Source organism: Egretta garzetta, unplaced genomic scaffold (genome assembly GCF_000687185.1).
Source record: "Egretta garzetta isolate BGI_Z169 unplaced genomic scaffold, ASM68718v1 scaffold248, whole genome shotgun sequence".
NCBI classification, from domain to species: Eukaryota; Metazoa; Chordata; class Aves; order Pelecaniformes; family Ardeidae; genus Egretta; species Egretta garzetta.
In genome coordinates this window covers 1880249-1898665 of record NW_009260596.1, presented here as the reverse complement: position 1 = coordinate 1898665, position 18417 = coordinate 1880249, and the positions used below count along the sequence as shown (strand labels likewise).

General features: G+C 38.5%; 1 protein-coding gene across 1 annotated transcript in view; it reads right to left on the bottom strand.

Annotated features, from left to right (window-relative positions):
- The window catches only part of PLD5 (phospholipase D family member 5), a 185793-nt gene that overhangs the window by 120506 nt on the left and 46870 nt on the right, over positions 1-18417 (bottom strand).

Here is an 18417-nt window from a genome sequence, read left to right as displayed (position 1 = left end):
ATTGAAAATTCACATAAAACAGAACCCAGTTATGTAACACATTTCACTTTGCTAGGTGGCAGAGAATCTGGTCTTTCCCTCAACTCATCATCAGTTTTCATGACACCTGACTTGAAAATCTCTTGAAGACCTCCACCTTTCTATTATATATCATTTAGAGTCAAGCAATGGATTTAGAAGTTACTGAGAAAGAAGAAGATGTATACACCTGAATATATATATTTACACATGCAGCCTCGACCACAAAAGTCTTAGTTTAGTTGGAAAACAGTCCTAAAGATTAAATATGATATCCAATATAAATGACTGTTATGGTTAAAAAAAAATTTAAAAATCCACGCATGTACATGGCTGTTCCCCTGAAAACCATCAAGTGTTCTGGCTTACCTGAGTTTGTGTCTAGTTTTATTATTGTTTTAAATGAGGTAATCACTACAGATTTTTTTAATCATTGCCAATTTTGAGTTTTAATCACACTGTAAAATAAAACATGGAATGAAGCTACTGTGAATTTCTGGCTTCTTATTCTCAGTTCTATAGCAGAGAATCCCAATAAAGTAAAAAATGGAGAGGGATGAATATGAACCTTGAATACAAAATAGTCACACAGCAATTTGACATAGTGGAGGCACACATTCCTCACTGATGTTTCAATGTTCCTGAAAGAAGAGGAGGTGTATTGCACCTCACCAATAGAAGTGATGATGTATCAGAGAAAGTTCCAGGGAAGAGTAAGTGCATGCCAAAGTGTCACTGAACGTTATCACCTTTCATCCTACTGTGAACACCAATATTTTTCTGGGGCCTTTCTTCTCCCCCCACCCCCTTCTTTTTTGACAAAAAAACTTCATTGGAAATACTAAAACTAAATTATTTGGAATAAGAGCCTCTTATGCAGGCTGCCAAATGAGGAAAATTGTTTTGGGCACAGCTTTGTGCTCACAATACATTAAAAGCCCTTTCTAAATTGCAAAATAAAGTGCAGTTTAAGTTTTCAGTTAAACATCAAGGCTCTAATCCAGCAAAAGCATCTAGAGAAAGGTAGTGAGATTTATCTGGGAAATCTCAGTCTCGGGATGAGAGTCTCATGCCCAATCTAAAAATAACAATATTTATTAGAAGCTTTCTTTCAAGCCAGTAGCCATTTTAAGTTCTATAAAATTCCCACAGACATTCACTTTTCATCTGCCACATTGTCAGAAATTTTCATATAAGAAGGTTCCAGAGGTCTCAAAATAGGGAATTTTGCTTATTTCTCAGAAAGCAGAAAAATGCTAAATAATTCCTAGCATTTTGGAAGTAACATGAGTTAGATCTTACATTGTCATATTAATTTGCATTTTAAGTTTCCTTCTGAAAGCAATAGCTGTAAAACATGTACACACTTAGAGTCTAAATAATTTTTGTATGCATTGCTTAAAGCGGAAATGTATTTCATGAATAAAAATCAATACAATGTTTATTGGGTATTCTGGTAAAATAATAAACGAGATTCAAGTAAAATTAGGGACACATTTACTTTCTGAATGTATAACATTTTAACAAGTATAATTTTAAGCAATGCACATGGATATTCTACTACTCTCAAATAACAAACTCAGATGATACTGGTTGATAATATTTCCAGATTACACTGTGTCACCATGTGTCCTTGTACATACTTGTTGAGACAACAGTGGTTCTCACAATTCTTAACTTACAGATTCCCTCTGTATAGGAAATGTAAGCCTAATAGCAACAGGCTTGTTTTTCTTTGTTTCCTAGCCATTTATAAAGAAAATTAATAAAATGTCCAGTGATATAGATACACTATGTACGTGCTTCTTCCAGAGCACATTCAAAACAAGCCATTTTGATTCTTTCTGAGATAATATAAAATATCAGAACAAGACAGAGTTACTGCAGAAGCTATATGAAAGGCTGCATATGTGCTTATACTATCAGCTGACTGATACTCCATGTTCATGTCTACATAGATTTTATTTTTAAATTGCAGGTGTTTCTTCCCATATTAATCTATTAAGAGATTTCCACAAAAATAGTTACAGAAAGCAGTGCTCTACAAACTAAAAAAATTTTGTTGATTGACATGCACTGGATGAATTAATGGTGGCCAAGCAAATTAATAGATATCTTTGCTGGCATTTGTCAGAAATATGCACAGAAATATGCACATATACACATATATGTCCTACAAAGCTTATTTCTGGGCAAATGCCATTGTATATCAAAAGCATAAAATAGTAGTTCCCAAACTTTCTGGGTCACTGAAACACTGCCAGACTTCAAGAGCTGTCATAGAAATCCACACCTATTTATCAGCAAATCACAATTACAATAAAAGGGAAGTGCACAGTAATATTTAATACAGTTCAGTGGGTCAGCTACAGATTATCTACCCTAATTTTTGTAGGTCATCAGCGCTGTCCAGAATACACCCTACAAAATTTCACAGACAGAGACAGTTTAATGATCTGGAGTCAAAGCTACCTTTTCCTACAGTGGAGAGATATGGGGAAGATGCACAGACCCCACTCAAACATAATTCTCCAAATGTACAGCAGATATATTCAGAATATGTATTCTCAATATACAGCAAAGGTCAAAATTTCATTGCAGCTTTGAGCTAGAGATGTGCATATGCATGCATTATAGACATAAATGTCCATGAACACACCAAGATGTTATATCACTAAAAATGACAAATGCTTTGCAGTAAGCTTTACCAAATGAGCCACACTTCTTACTGTTTAGGAAGGAGTTAGTGGGGAGTGGGTTGCTCTGAAACACTATCCTTATCCAATAAAGAGCCACCAAGCTTGCTAGCACACTCCCAGTGCAGATGTAAATCATGGTATGAGCCATGATCTTCCATGCCATTTCTCATGATCCCCATTTTTGTACTGTTGGAAAACTTCCCATATGCTCTTGCCTTTCTCTGCTCCCCACCTTTTTCTGTAATGAATTTTCTATTGGCTTTGAACAAACAGCTGTGTATAATAGCCATTTCGCGACTATCTTTAAAAGGAACAAGGCTTAACTCAAATCTTCAAAAAATGTATATAATTGTTTTTATATTGCAAAAGCAAAAAAATCCATTTTGAATATAAATGTGATAAATTTCTTTCAAATCATAAAACTGTAGCCTTTTTCTTTCAAAGGGCATTAAAACGCAGACTATAATCACATAAGTCACTTGTTCAAAACAACCTTTTTCAGGGACAATATGCATTTCATTGTTTAAAACCTTTGCCTTTTCTTCAGTTCATTCTGTCTGGCTATGAAAACTCCAGTTCCCTGTGGACCTGAGGCATAATTAGATATGCGCCTAAGCCAAAACTCATCTACTTCACTGAGCTCAAATTCAGATTTTGCCAAGGACACAAAACTGCAGCTATAAACTACCACATTCATTTTTCCATGTTCAGAATGTACAGCCAGGTAGCAACCTCATAGCTCAAGCACTTCTGTTTAACATGGTTCTCTGCTAGACAAACCTCTGGAGCTCATTTTGAGAGTACACTAAATATATAAAGAAAGACTATCCATACATCAGATATGGTGTAATGCCATCAGCTTGATTACAAAAGTCTTGATCAAAATTTAATAGATGCTTCAAAGCATCTGGCATCTTATTAAATATTCACATATTACCCTATTACATATTACCAAGAAGAGATGTAATTTTGATTTTCCCTCATTGCTTTTTGACAGATTTATAATTTTCTTCATCCCTATGCCATTCTTTAAAGCCCCTTGCACAACTTGCAACAGTTCTGGATTTTGTTCCTCTTATGACAATTATGCTCCTCTAGGGGACATACCAAATGGCAAGACAATGCACTTAGTCCGCTAGGACTGCAAGGCTGGATTTGTTTCCAAAAATTAGCTTTGTGCTCAGCTGCTAAGATTTTACTGAGAAAAAGTGAAAAACCTGAACAATAAAGCATGACAGTAACTTCTTTTTCTGTTTGCAACTGTGTTCTATTATCAAATACATACTGCTAAAATAACCTCACTAACTTCACTGACTTTCTTCAAAATTTGCACTAATATAAACATGAACAGAATCTGGCCCTTGTTCTTCTTAGCTCCTTCATGGCTGACAACTTCTACAGAGTTATTTAGTAAAGATGAAAATATTTAAGAACATGTCACTTTGATATATCTGTTTCTTGCATGGCTTTCAGCTTAGTTCTTACATTAAAAAACCAATTGGTATACTGGAAACTAACTGAGCTTGCTATCTCAACTACATACTAATAATTTCATAATAAACTGAGATAACTTTGTAAAAAATTATTATAAAGCTCAACACTTTTGCCTGAGAAGTGTAGAAACTATGTTTTTAAACAGGAGGGGAAAAAAATACTAGTTTCCATCTAAGCCATGATAGTTCAAACTGAAGGAAATTACCTAGCAATTTATAAATTCAATAAATATGCTTGCACTTATCCAGAGATCCCTCCAAGGACATTGAAACTATTTGCTATATCTGCAGAAATTAATATATTCCCTTTTTGATGTTTTGTAGCTGGGCAAATTACTTTGTAGATGGCAACTTTGGCAATTTATCTCTTTACTATATAAGAATGGGCTCAGAGACTGTAAATGATTATTTGACAAAAAGCTTCTTTCATTGAGCCAAAAACCTTCAGATTTTTCCAATGCCCTCTTTTCTGCTACACAATCGCAACTCTTCCCATAGAAAGCTGAAAGAAAGTACCCAGGCAAACTTTTTGACCGAAATGAAGATCTACAAGTTTGAGAGAAAGAAGATATTATCTGAAGGTTAAAAAAAAAAAAAAAAAAAAAAAAGAGAAAAACCATAAAGAAGTTTGAAAAAATTGTTGTGATTTTCTACTTACTTTACCTTAGATAAGCACAGGGCAGAACACTGCATGTGAGCTAACAGTTGTTTACAATGTTGTAACTAATGGTTTGGCTGGTATCCTTTTTGAAAAGCAAGCCCTATCTCCTCTTCCCTCCAGCCCGTGTTCTCATCCTTCAGCTGGGCTGCCATAAAGCTAGCAAAGTGACTTCAAGGAGCCTACCTAATGTGCAGGCAAACTAGGCCACTCTGCTGTGGCAAAACAGGGGAATGGAATGGCCCTGCACCATTGTTATTCTAAGAGCTGTTATGGCAGAGCAACACCAATGCTATCAAAAAGAATTAATGCTCACTAGATGATGGCATTCCAAAAGTGGCTGAGGATAATGAGGTTGCAGAAGTTGTTTAAGGCCACTTTTCTCAACAGCAATCTTGGCATACTGTAAAAGGTGATTAAAGTTGAGTTGGCAGATGGTGGGATGTCTGTAACAGCCAGTGCTGCTAAAAATTTTTTTTTAAAAAAAATATCTTTATTTCTCCAAGGTACTTGCACAGCCATAAAAAAAGACAGGAATGTGGTTCTGTTAATGTAATATTACAGGATCCAAACTGACCTTTTCAGCCTCTCTGACAGAAGAAATCTCTATGGACTAGAATGAGGCAGGTCTATGAGATGAAGAAGGACAAAAAAGGAAGACTGAAGTTGGAGCTCACCAAATAGAGTGATAAGACAGAGGAATTTAAAGAGCTACTTTTAGAAATGTGAAAAGACAAATACCACAAAAGTATTACTGGTATTTGATGCTGAATTGCCTTGAAAGTGATAGATTGACTCACAGGCAAATCTAGCAAAAGACCAAGAGAGTCATGTTTGCATCCATAATGCCACCCAGGGTGAGCGCTCCAGCACTGTCATAGTAACTACAGTACTTGTGCTCACCTTTCGTGGCCTTGATGTTGGAGCAGAGAGCATAATGAAGAAAAAAATCCTGTCATGGTTCATCTGATATTCAGAAATCCTTTCCATAATGAAGCTGTGCTCAAATTCCTTTTATCTTTTTCTTCCCCCTTTATCATCTAAGTCTCTGATATACCCAAGGAATAAAAAACAATATTTTCATACAATAGTGGCAGTATATTTTGCTTTTTCTTCTGCAATAATATTATTTTTTTGCTACCACTCACTGATTCTCCCTCAATTTCAGCAAGTTCCCTGTCTCATCTTTGAAAACATATCTTTGCACTGGAGAACAAAGATACATTTAGACACTGTAGCATGCCCCAACACCTTCACTCAGAAAGCCAGGGAGACTTCAGTATGTTCTACAAAAGTCTTTTGACTGCTGTCAGAAGTGTCAGAAAACAACATGAAAGTCCCCTGAGAACATGGGAGGGTGCCAAAACCAGAAGGAGCAGCAGAAACAATTTCCATCTACCATTTTAGATTGTCTTCATTTTCTATATACACTTGGAAATTTTCAGTGGTTTCAGCTTGTCCTAGCCCATGACCATAGCAAATACCTTACTATGGCTCTTTATTATGACATATTCCACCTATAAAACCATGTAAAAATCTATGCAACTGTGACACCTCATTCCAAAATACTAGTCCAGTATTAAAACACTACATGTTGACTGCCAGGAAGACCTCCCTCCCTTCTTCTACTTGAAGTATTTTTCCCTGGCTTTGTTTATGAAGGTACAGAGAGGTTTACCTCCCCTTTGGGTGTTCCACTGAGTCTCCCTCTGCTGTAAGAGTCTTCATAAACCACCAGTTACATATTTCAGATAGACTTAGTTAATAAATACATTGCAGATATACATAGATAGCCTAGAAACTTAGCATACCAGGACTACGGCAGAATTCCCTCTTTCATTTTAGCCTCCTGGCACGAACCCCTCCAAATGTTATAATTTCTGTTCTTAATCTCAGTCCCAAAAAATGCACGGAGATTTGGGGAGCTTGTTAGGGGAAGAAGACAGTTTTTTTAATTTGGGGAGTTCTGAAGACTGTAAAATAACAAAAGCAGTGTGTTAAGCTAAACATTAAAACAGTGGTACTCAGCTAAAACCATTTCCATATCCCTTTTACCTTTAAAAAAGATATCAGAAATAATCTGTAGAATCACATCAGTGCATCACTGAAGAATCTAACACAGCAGCAATTTACTAAAGTTAAGAGTTCCTCCCCCATTAGAAATGCACTTTGAATAAACATTCATTACTGCTTTCATTGTTCATCTTCTTAGTTACGTGACAAAATTTATCCTAGTGGGCAGACACCTGATGACACAAACTTAGTCACAGATTAGCAAAGAAGGCAGCCAAAGGCAAGAAACGGCAGTAGGACCTGCTGATGCCAACTGGATGGTACCAGAAAATTATATAGCTGCATATAACACAGTGCACATAAGTGTGCATGACATTTCTAACTTTATTTGCCTCAACGTTATTTTTAAACTATTAGTATCTATGAGCAAGTTCATAGTTATAGTATGGAACCTTATGTTATACCTTATGGAAACATCAGCTTAGTGGCTGGAGGTCAAAGAGGCAAACTGAATTACTAGAAAGGGAACAGAACACCGAGGAAAATTTCTTTGTGAATACATTTGTGTAGCAACAACCTGAAAGCAACATGCAGTTCTGGTCCATTTGTTTCAAAAATCACAGAACAACCGGAAGAGCTATGGAAAAAGGTAAAAAGGACAATCAAAATCTAGAATGTTTCTGTATAAAGAAAGATTAAATAAACCGGTAGCCTTCAGCTCAGAAAAAGATATGACTAAGGGAGGAATGTGACAGCACTATAAATTCGTAAGCGCCATGGAAAAGATGACTAAGAAATAGTTATTCACTGTCTCTTCCAATAAAAATATTAGAGGGCATTAAATTAATTATGTTGGCAAGTTCAAAATGAACAGAAAATGGTATTCTTCCACACAAGGCATTGTTAAGCTGTAGTACCCCTCAGCATGGGACACCATAGATGCTAGAAGCTTACACAGATTTGAAAACTGATTTCTTGGGGTTTTCTTCATGAATGGAGAAAACCCTTGGTTGCTAGTAAAAGACAAAGATACCAACTCCAGTAACTGGAGATTACAATGATGGGGTCTATTTTCTTCCCTCTTTGCCAGGCTCCCATCAGGGACAGGACAGCAGGCTGGCTGGGTGTTCAGCCTGAACAGTGCAGCGGCTCTCATGTTTTTGGTACACCTTTCCTGAAGAACAGCTCTGGCTAAATACTCCAGGATTGTATTTCAGGGCATTACTGTTGTAAGACACACTGCCCACTCAACATTAGTAACGTATTCACTTACAAGACAACATACCAATACTGAATGTCCACCACTTGTATTTTCTTTTGAGTTCAACAACTTCAAGGGACATAACAGATGACAGTACACACAACACTAAGAAAATACCCATATAGGACAGGTGGTAGCAAGGCCCTGAGTGCACTCACAGGCCTTACAGGGTCTTGGCCAGCCCTCAGGGCTCCCCCCACCTGCCCATGGCTCAGGACACCATGTCAGCCCCCAGGGATGTCAGTCCCTGCCCCAGTGGTGCCATAGCAGGGCTGGTCTCCAGCTCCCAACAGCCCTGCCCCGCCATGGGCCCCATGTCCAGCACCGGCGCTTCCCTTCAGCTGCCCTCCTCCCTCCCCCCCTCCCACTGCCCCCTCGCCCAGCCCCGCGGGGCGGGGACGCCTGGCCCGGGGGGGCTGCGCCGGGCTGGGGTTGCCTGGGAACGGGGTAACCCGATGCCGGGGCCGGGGGCCGGGGACCGGGGACATTCCCGGCCGCAGCTGCTCCCCGGCCCCTTTGTCTGCCCGCTCGGATGGGGCGGGGGGGCTCCCCCCCCCCCCCCCCCCCCCCCCCCCCGCCATGGGCCCCATGTCTAGCACCGGGGCTTCCCTTCAGCTGCCCTCCTCCCTGGCTGGGGTGGTGGGATAGGCCCTAGCCACCAGGCCTTACCCTGATAAGCCCCCGCCTCTACTGGACCCTGTTCCCCAGGGGAGCTCCCAGTCTACATGGTGCCCTGGCCAATGGTACCCACCGCACAAAGCAGCCTACACCTCCCATAGCAATGCAAATACATTCCCAGAGAAGGATTTTACTGCAGTTGTCAATCTCTCAAAATCTGCACCAAAGGACAACCTCACTGATCAGAATTTTTAGGGGCGAGCCTTGCAGACACAAGGAGGTTACTGCATTGCACATGGGCTGTCACTGGTGACAGCAGGGTCTCAGCTGCTCCTGAGTTGTCTCTTCTGAGTGACTGCATGTAAGCTGCCCTAATGTTTTAAGCAAAGTGACTATATGATCAGATTCTGTAGCTATTTAACTTAAAACACATCATGGAAGTCATGCTATTTGTATGCACTTAGATCACAATAAATTGCACGTTTAGTTGAACTACCTTGCATTTATCATAATTTCAGAGCGTGGATGTGTAGTAACTTGTTAGGTTTCTTATGAGCCTGAATTCTCACCACTCTGGAGATTTTCCCTGGACTAGCTATTCTGAAGGACTTTTTCCAGGTTTCTTTCTTCTTGCACATCACTGTGAATGTTAACACTCATCTGTCAGCTTTATCTAGTCACCATTACAAAGTAGGTGTATTACTTGAAAAAATTTAAATCTTTGGGCTGTTCAGTAAATTTTATTCATGGCATAGGAAGAGGAGGAAGACTGAGACACTTATTTACATAAACATTTAAAAATTTAAGGCCATCTGTACTTGGATTTCTGACAGTAATAATCTACTTGTATTGCTTGGGTTTATTAAAATTAATGACCTCAATAAAACCAACAGTAATAGCTACATATAAACAGCACCAACATGAATTCAGAAAACAGTCTCCGATGTTAAAAAATAAAGCCAGGATTAACACTGTCTGACGTGATGCAAACAACATCCAATTCGATCTATCAAAAAAGTAATGCCATCAATCTAAACACAGCTAGTAATGTATTAGTCCTAGCATTAGGAGGCATACACTTTTTCTTTATTATTATATGAGACCTTGGAGCTCTCCAGTCCCACACATGGCCATGTGTTCTGTGTCAAGGCACAGCTTCCAAATACTAAGTACACTAGATTCATGAAGACAGTAGTTTGATTTTCTACTCACTTTTTATCTTAAGAGTTAAGTTCATCGAGAAAAAGTAGTGCTTGTCTAGCATAAGAACAGCTCATATATACACATGAAATCACATAAATCCATAGATATTTCATATAAACACAAGCAGCAATGCAAATGAGTCTCCGTAACTGCATACACAAAAGTATTGTGTACTTTGGCTATTTAGCCTGCTCCTCTTTCCCAAAAAATAATGGAAGATAAATTAATTCTGGCAGTACCTCACAGCTACCTGATAAGTCTAGTCCTCAGAATTATCTCTGTTTTGCCTTTAACACACACTTTACTAAGCCAGTTCTTGCTTGCTTTGAATAAACTCCGATTATAATAAAAGCTACAGATGCTCACCACCACTGGAAAAAAAAAATGTAAAAGGGATAGGTTTCAAGCTCCCTAAGTTGGTATAGTTACAAAAGATTTGTATGACTCTCAGTAAATAGGATGAATCATATACTCAATGTCAGTGAGTGAAGCAAGATCCACTGAATTTAACGGAACTGGCATAAAATTCACTATGTTGAGATCATCAAGGTGAATGAAAAAGTTCTGCTAGTCCCACTGGAAGCTTGAAAAGGCTGTAATTGATCAAGGTTTCTACTAAACAGAATTAGCAACTAATAAACCACATAGGGAAAATAACTGTCATCACCATCTTGCAGCTAGGGAAAATGTATCTGTCTCTGGTTGCCAACACAGAGGAGAAACAAACACAGGCAATCTATTGCAGCTGGGCAATTTCTGGCTATTTCTTTGGCCAATCTCAACAGAGTAAACAAGAATCTATTATCTCCTGCAATTTGACAGCACTCCTATGCTCTAAATCTAGTCTCTTTCTTTGTTATTCATGTTTGAGGGGTATTTGCAGTGGGCAAACCACTCAGCAATAAAAATGCACGATCTACATCAATTCCGTGAATAATTCAGCGTTTACCAGACCACGATCCTAGGATCACAGAACCAGTTATGCAAAAATTGAAGTTATTCAAACAGAAGGAAAAAAACCCAAAAAAAACCCTGAACATCAGTTGACACCAGTAAAATAAGGTTCACTAGGTTTCAAAAATGAAAATTTTTACAGTGTTATGAAGCAAGATCTCACTCCTAATTTATAAATAAATTCTAATGTTTTTGTAACAGACCCGCGTTCCTTACACCTACAAATGCAAATCCACTACGGAATTCTTTTCTGGACTACTGGTTTCTAAAACTTAAGAACCCCTAATAGGCATCAAAAGAGCAAAACATAGTGCTCCTTGCCTTCCAAAATATTGATTCTTCAGGTAGGAAGAATATATTCTAATTCAGATGACAAACGAGATATTTTCCATTTTGTCCTATGCACTCTCCCTGCTTCTCTTCATTTAAAGAGAACGCAACATGTACGAGACCAACACTGATAGCACAATTGAGTTATGTTAATGCACCATGAATTTCTTAGAGTAACATTAAAAGCAGCAATGAATCTTGAATTTAGATGCTGAAAAGGTTCATAAGTTTAGAGCACCAGTAACGTAAGCATCTTTGTATTACATGGTCTGCAGGAGGGAGACCAGCAGAATTTACAGCTCTTTCTCAGAACTTAAGTGATGAACTTGAAAGTATAACCTGATAGAAAACACTGTGAAAAATGATTCAATAATTCAAAACAGCATTCAAAGAACAAGAGTCCCCCAAGTGACTTTTGTGACCAGAGAGCAGATTCCAGTGTTTTCTTTTGTGCTCTTACAATCTTAACATACCGTCATTTTTATTTATGCTTAGCAATACTCTTGCCTTTATGAGCCAAAACACAGATCCCTTGCCAAATTGAAGTCTGCAAAACTCTCCCCTGCAGTAGACAATGTCTGCCACCCCAAAAGTCCAAAGCTCTTCATTTTCAAGCAAGCAACTCATGGAATTGATTCATTACAAGTGATGGAACTCACTGGAGGAAAAGGATGGAGCTGCGTGGCCTGAGGCAGGGCAGCAATACACAGCCTGGATTGGATCATTTAAGCTGCCTTAGAGGCACAGCTTGATTAGAGATGGTCCTGACAACTTCCTGAATAACCTCTCTCGTAAGTACAGAAGCTGAACAGAACAGTGATTATGAAGCATTGTAGCTATTTAAGCCAGATGCTTGAAGTTGGATGATGTGAACATTCCTTCTATATTTCAATTTTCACTTTCAATAATAGAACAAAGATTTGTGAAATTAAAAGATGTCATGGATATGCTCCATTCTTACTGCCTTGTTATTTTTGTTGAAACATTTGTTAATTCACAGTGATAATTAAAGATCAGCAGCATGATTCTGTCAGCATCTTCCATGATTTTTAGGCTACTAACTACCTGAACCAGAAGGCCTGTAAACTACTTGGAAAACACACACAATTCTTTGTTGAAAAGGCTGACTGCTTCCTGGGTGATTTTTCTAGGAGTGCTAGGTGATCTGTAGGTATCAGGATTCATATTATACACCTATCTCAATGAAAGTCATCACTAAGACAAACTGAATAAACTATACATACTCTGATCAGCATTTGGAAAGTAAAGTACAACAGGCTACAATTTTAACATTTTAGAGTAAATTCCCAGATCTCCCACTTTCACCTCTAATTTGCAAATATCATCCCAGGACTTTTTGCTGAAGGCTTCAGCACCAGAACTCTTTGAAAATCCTTTTGCCTCAGCACTGAGCAAGGAAAACTCTGCTTAGTTCATGAGATCATCTGTCACCAGTGCCAGCTGCAACACAGCAGCGGGATCAAGGCTGTGATCTTGATGACGGTTTGCAGACTGTATATAGGTTTCCAGAACTTGAATTCATCCAATTTTTAGCTGCACTGTTTTCTATGCTGGAAGGAAAATACAGGTCATTTTTCCTGACAATGCTTACACATTTTGGTGGCAAAGACTTGATGGTACAAGGACCCTACCTCCTCCTCTAACTCTTCCTCTCTCCACACACCCCACCCCACACCCCCCCCGGAAAAGTTGTAGCACATTGACAAAACAGCATGAGGAAGTTTGGACTGCCACTGTCTAGGGAGCACATATTCCGTGGGCAGGCAGACTATTTCATTTGCCAGAGCTGTCAAGCCAGCCCTTTCTACAAACACTAGCTTAAGACAAAATAAAAGAAAAATTATAATAAAATGTTTTAAAAGCTGCATGCAGAGAGCTGAAGCAAATGCATAGTAATTAACTGGTTTCCTGGGTAACCAAGGGCAAAATTATCAATCTGCCTGCTTAAAATTAGATTCTTAAATTTACAGTTAGACATTTAAGAGTTGCACAGCTTCCAGATGTTCTGAGCTGCAGCTGTTTTGATTAACTGCACCTCCAGGAAAGTATGCAAGAAGTCAGTCCACAGTTTTTGGGACATAAGTCAGTAAGATTCCTCTTTTCCAGTTGTGACTTAAGTATAGAGAGGGCTTGATTTGCCAATGTGTCAGCACCCACAACCTGTCAGACTCAAGCAGAAGTGACCTTTCAAAAATCTGAACAAATTAAGACTCTAAATTTAAGCATTCACACTAGACATGTCTGCCTACCTAAACACAGGTATGAATCCAGTCTGCTGTACTAGAGTACATAACATGAAAGAACAGCTTAAAATCTGACTGCCTGATTTCATGGGGAAATTAATGGCACAAACCCAACAAGAAAGCTTGGACAATCACCTTTCCCATCCCCCTCAGTATCTATCCACATTTCTTGAAAGGGGCAACAGGGAAATAAGACAGGTGAGGTGGTTAATGCCCTGCATAAGTCCACTGAACTATTCCCCTCTCTGTGATGGGCTTCCTGCCTTGCAAGCCTAGTATGGGTGCTCCGTGTGCTTTGCCAGTCCTTTGGCCTTCTGTCTGTCAGTATTAGCAAGCATGAGACCTCTGTAGCAATGATTTAAAGAATTACTTAGAAATTGTATTTAACTGCATGAATAATGAAATGGCAGATGGGCAATTGTGAAAGAAGTTTTGGACTATCTAATTCATTTTTATTTCAGGAATAGATAAGCTCTTGTGCAGTTTTCTAAACCAAGGAATCAGACATCTGGAGACCTAATTGTCATAGCTTAAAACTTATTTTTATACTTTTTTTTTTTTTTGCATCTTTCTGTGTGTGGGAAGCTGTGTGCATGGGAAATAAAACGGTATTAACTGGATAATCAGTGATTTCACATTACAAATAAAACCAATCACAGATGCTTTTATATGGTTTGTACAATACTTGCCAATTCCTGGTGTAACTTAGTGAAACGATTGGACTCCCACAAGGTTTGGGTTTGTCCCGGTGGGTTACAATGCTACAATAGAAGTAGTATGTGCATGTAGTTCACTAACTAGGATTCAGAAAACAACCTGCTGGGTAAAAAAGGAAGTAAGAGGTTCTCTCTGCATTTCACTCCTTTTATTTATTTATGAGAGAGAGAAAATACTCACTCTAAAAATGCACAAAGTGTGACAGGTGGTAAAGAAGCATCTGAGTTATGTTTCAACTCTTTAAGGAATTGAGTCATGGGAATTCTCATCTTTCAAAATAATTTTAAATCTTCAGAATGTTATTCTCTATGGTGTTTCCTAGAAGCTTTTCTTCACTAATTTAAGCAAGAACAAACAACACTGAATTTTAATTAACTGTCAGGTACATCAGTTTATATTCTAAGCCTCCTCCAGGAAACAACTATTTTAGAATTTAAGATAGAAGAGTGTTTATAACACAATAAATGATATGCTTCTCACTGCAGCCTAGTGAGTGTCAGTCTCTAAAGTAGTAAAAATTTTAAACTGTCCTGTATCCATTTCCCTAGAGTACACTGTCCATTCAAAAATAATGCTTCTGATTTAAAAAAATACATACACAGTTACACAACATAGTATAGCTCAGGATAGGATCTCCATATCTAGATTCTGCAAGTTTGCCATATTCAGTTCTCGCTTTGACCCTTAAAAAAGTAGGTACTGTTGGTTTTGAAGTCAGTTACATAGGTTTAGGTTATGAAACCTCTTATACCTAACAGAAATTTGGCTTCCTGGTTCTGATCGGGATTTCTCTTTGAAATTAATGCTGACTGAACGTACCATCCTTCCCCTGGTTGCTAAGATGCAGTCTAGGTCAAAATCTCTGCTCTGTTTTTTGTGCAACACTTAATACTGAAACATAAAGCAGAGCTGGCAAGAAGACTCAACTCTACTATGTCATCTCAGTATAGTGCAGGCAGTTGCAATATCCTAGCATAATTCTTACTCAGTAGGAAAGTTTACAGTAAAGCAAACTGGAAAGAGCCTGTCTTTAAAGCAGAGAGCAATGGGTTAAGTCCTATTTTTCAGTTACAGTGACATTGATTGCACTGGGGTTTGTTTTTTAAATAATAGTTGAGGAATGTTATTTGATAGCTTCAATGAACCCTCCCTAAAGTAAACTGCTGTGCTAATCCATTTTCACCATATACTTTTCACTTCACTTCTTTAATCAGACCCGGAAGCAAAATGTTACGCAGCAACCTTTTAGTGAAGCAAAGTATTTGCCAGCTGTGGGCACAGGCAGGGTGGTGAGCACCAGCCTTGGCCCTGGCCCTCCCATCATAGCTCCTAGGTGAGGGCCAATACGCAGAACATCCTTGGGAGACTTGAGAATCTCCTGCTAAAGGTTTCTTTGGGTAACACTAAGAACATCGCCCACAACATGTATTTTTGACCATGAGTTTCCAGGTGCTTCTGATCTGTTCATCCATGCAAACAAATATTATCACACACACTCCTTACAGCTTTGGAGACAATTAAAACAAAATCATAGAATCATAGAATGTTCTGGGTTGGAAGGGACCCCTAGAGGTCATCTAGTCCAACCCCCCTGCAGTGAGCAGGGACACCGCTAACCAGATCAGGTTGCTCAGAGCCCCATCCAACCTAGCCTTGAAATCCACTGAAGCCTTTTTCTTTCAACAGAAAATGGAGAAGTAGGGGGGAGGAGGAGGAAGGGGAACAGACACATTTTTTTGATTGTTTAGGATGTGACTAATCCCAGGAAAGCCACAACAGAGCATACTTGGTAGTAAGTGCTTGCAAGATTTAGCCCTAAGCAACTGACCCTGATTTCCTGATGTCCAAGTCACTTCTGAATTATTTTCTAAGTAGGACAGTAATTAGCAGCAGGTGAATTGGTATCATCACCTCTTCTGGACACCCTTAAAGAAACACAATGATCCAAAACAGTGGCAACCATGCACACAATGTCTTTGGAAAGTTGTTACAGTTCCCATACTTCTGCAAGGGAAAATGATTTTTAAGCTATGAAACAAACTTTACAACAGTGGTCTGTATTAAAATTCTAGTGAAATATGCCCAATAAAACATTTTGATCTAAAATTCCTTTCTGAAGATTATTAGAAAAGATTATTAGAAAAAAAACACCTGTGTTACTAATAGGAAACAAACTACTCAGAAAACCTTTACACCACTGGTAAATTAATAACATGTACTATCATTCCAGAGAAGTAATTTTTTCCCCTATAATTATCTATTTCTATAAAGTACTTTCTCAAGCAGCATCTTGCAGGTATCTTTTACATACATGCATTTAATTATATTGTTCATGAAATATCCTCCCACTCCCTCTCCATCACTGACTGGAAGCATATATTATATGTGCTTCCCCACCACCACTGACACAGATCAGAGTGATATTTCACTGGGTTTTGACCAGTAAAATGATCCACAGCAAATGCATTACTTTCATAAGCTTGCACTAGAGAATCCATAAGGCTACTCCAACTGGTAAGACTATTAAGGTCATTCTACATCAACATGCATTAGCAGCCCTTTAGCCTTTATTCACCTTTCAGATTCTTCTACAAATCTTTCTACGTTTGCTTTTACTAAAAAGGGACTCCAGTCAACAGTGAAGCCAACTTCATTAGTAAATTTATGAAAGAGGTATAGCATTTTGGGGACTTGTGATATGCTAACAAACAGAAAACAACTACAGACATTAATATAACACAAAGTCATACAAATTCTAAAGTATTTCATAATAAACTTCCTTCTGTAACACAGTTAAAAACTTGCATGTTCTCTCTTACGATGCACAGCATCAGAAATAATTTCTTCAGTTAGATTGTTTGCATTTGCCATGATGTCAATGGGTTCTGAAATTGATACAGTAGAAAGATGTGTGTTTATCCTGGTACACCCTTAGATTTGTTTATTTTTTCAAAGCACTTAACTGTACATGCATGTGTCCTATTAAGTTGCAGTACTGCTCCCTATATGAAGTAAAATACCTAAATACACATCTGGTAAAGGTTATAAATATTAACCCTGCGGAGGTTGTTGGGGTTTTTTTTGTTGTTGTTTTGTTTTTTAATTCAAAGGAAAGAACAGACAATGGGTTTATGCAATGGCACACACAAAAAATGCTGCTCTTGCCAGCATTGGAGGAGTGAACTGCTGTCATCTGAGAGCCTCAATCCATGCAAAACTACATCCAGTAACAGTTTCCTAGGGTTTGGGTGTTTTTTTTCCTTCCAACAAACCTTTAACCCAAAAATATGACTACCTTCTTTCTTAGAGCTTAGCAATACAGCAATTACTTGCCAACTCCAAAACCATCAAATCCACCAGAATCACCAGACAAAAGAGTCTTTCAAGCTCTTCTGCATCTTACTAGAAGCCCAGACTGAGCAATTAGCTTTAGATGATGAATACACAAATGACCTTGAAACAGAAGCTGTACATGAGGCGCAGTTGGAGATGAGGGAACACCCCATCACTTGCTGGCTATAGGACTGCAACAGCACTGAGGGACAGAGGAAATACAGTCCACAACCAGCCCAAGTGCACAAAGAGGAAGTAGCTAACTACACGCATCAATTCATGGCGACCCCTGCAGCAAACAGATGCTAGCAGAGACCTTAATATATTCTGCCTATAGCATTTCTAGTGTGTTGTATTCATCCTTCACAGAGAACTCATTTTCTCATGCTTTGCATGTGCAAGGAAACCAATTTTCTTTCTACCTGTGCTGTAGTGGAAGAATTATTAGATTCAACTGCTGCTTTTGTGATCAATCCTCTGTAATAGTGGAATGAAGAGCAGGACAAAAAAATGGTTTCTTTTTAACATGCCTATTGCTTTTGACAATCCTACAAAGAGAAAAATAAGAAAATTGACAGCAGTGCATGCAACAAGTTTAGTAGAGTCAGAAATGAACCTAAGGAAGTTTAACTGACTTACAGGACCTTTTAATCATAGAGTTTTTCAGCACCATCTAAAATCAGTCCCCTCTATTTCTCCAGTGAAAAGAAAAAAAAAAAAAAAAAAAGCTGAGAAAAATTTTCGCCCGAGCCGAAGACGACAGATGATTCTGGCGATGCCTGTGGAAAGAAAGAAATAGAGAAAGAAAGATAGAAAGAAAGAAAGAAAGAAAGAAAGAAAGAAAGAAAGAAAGAGA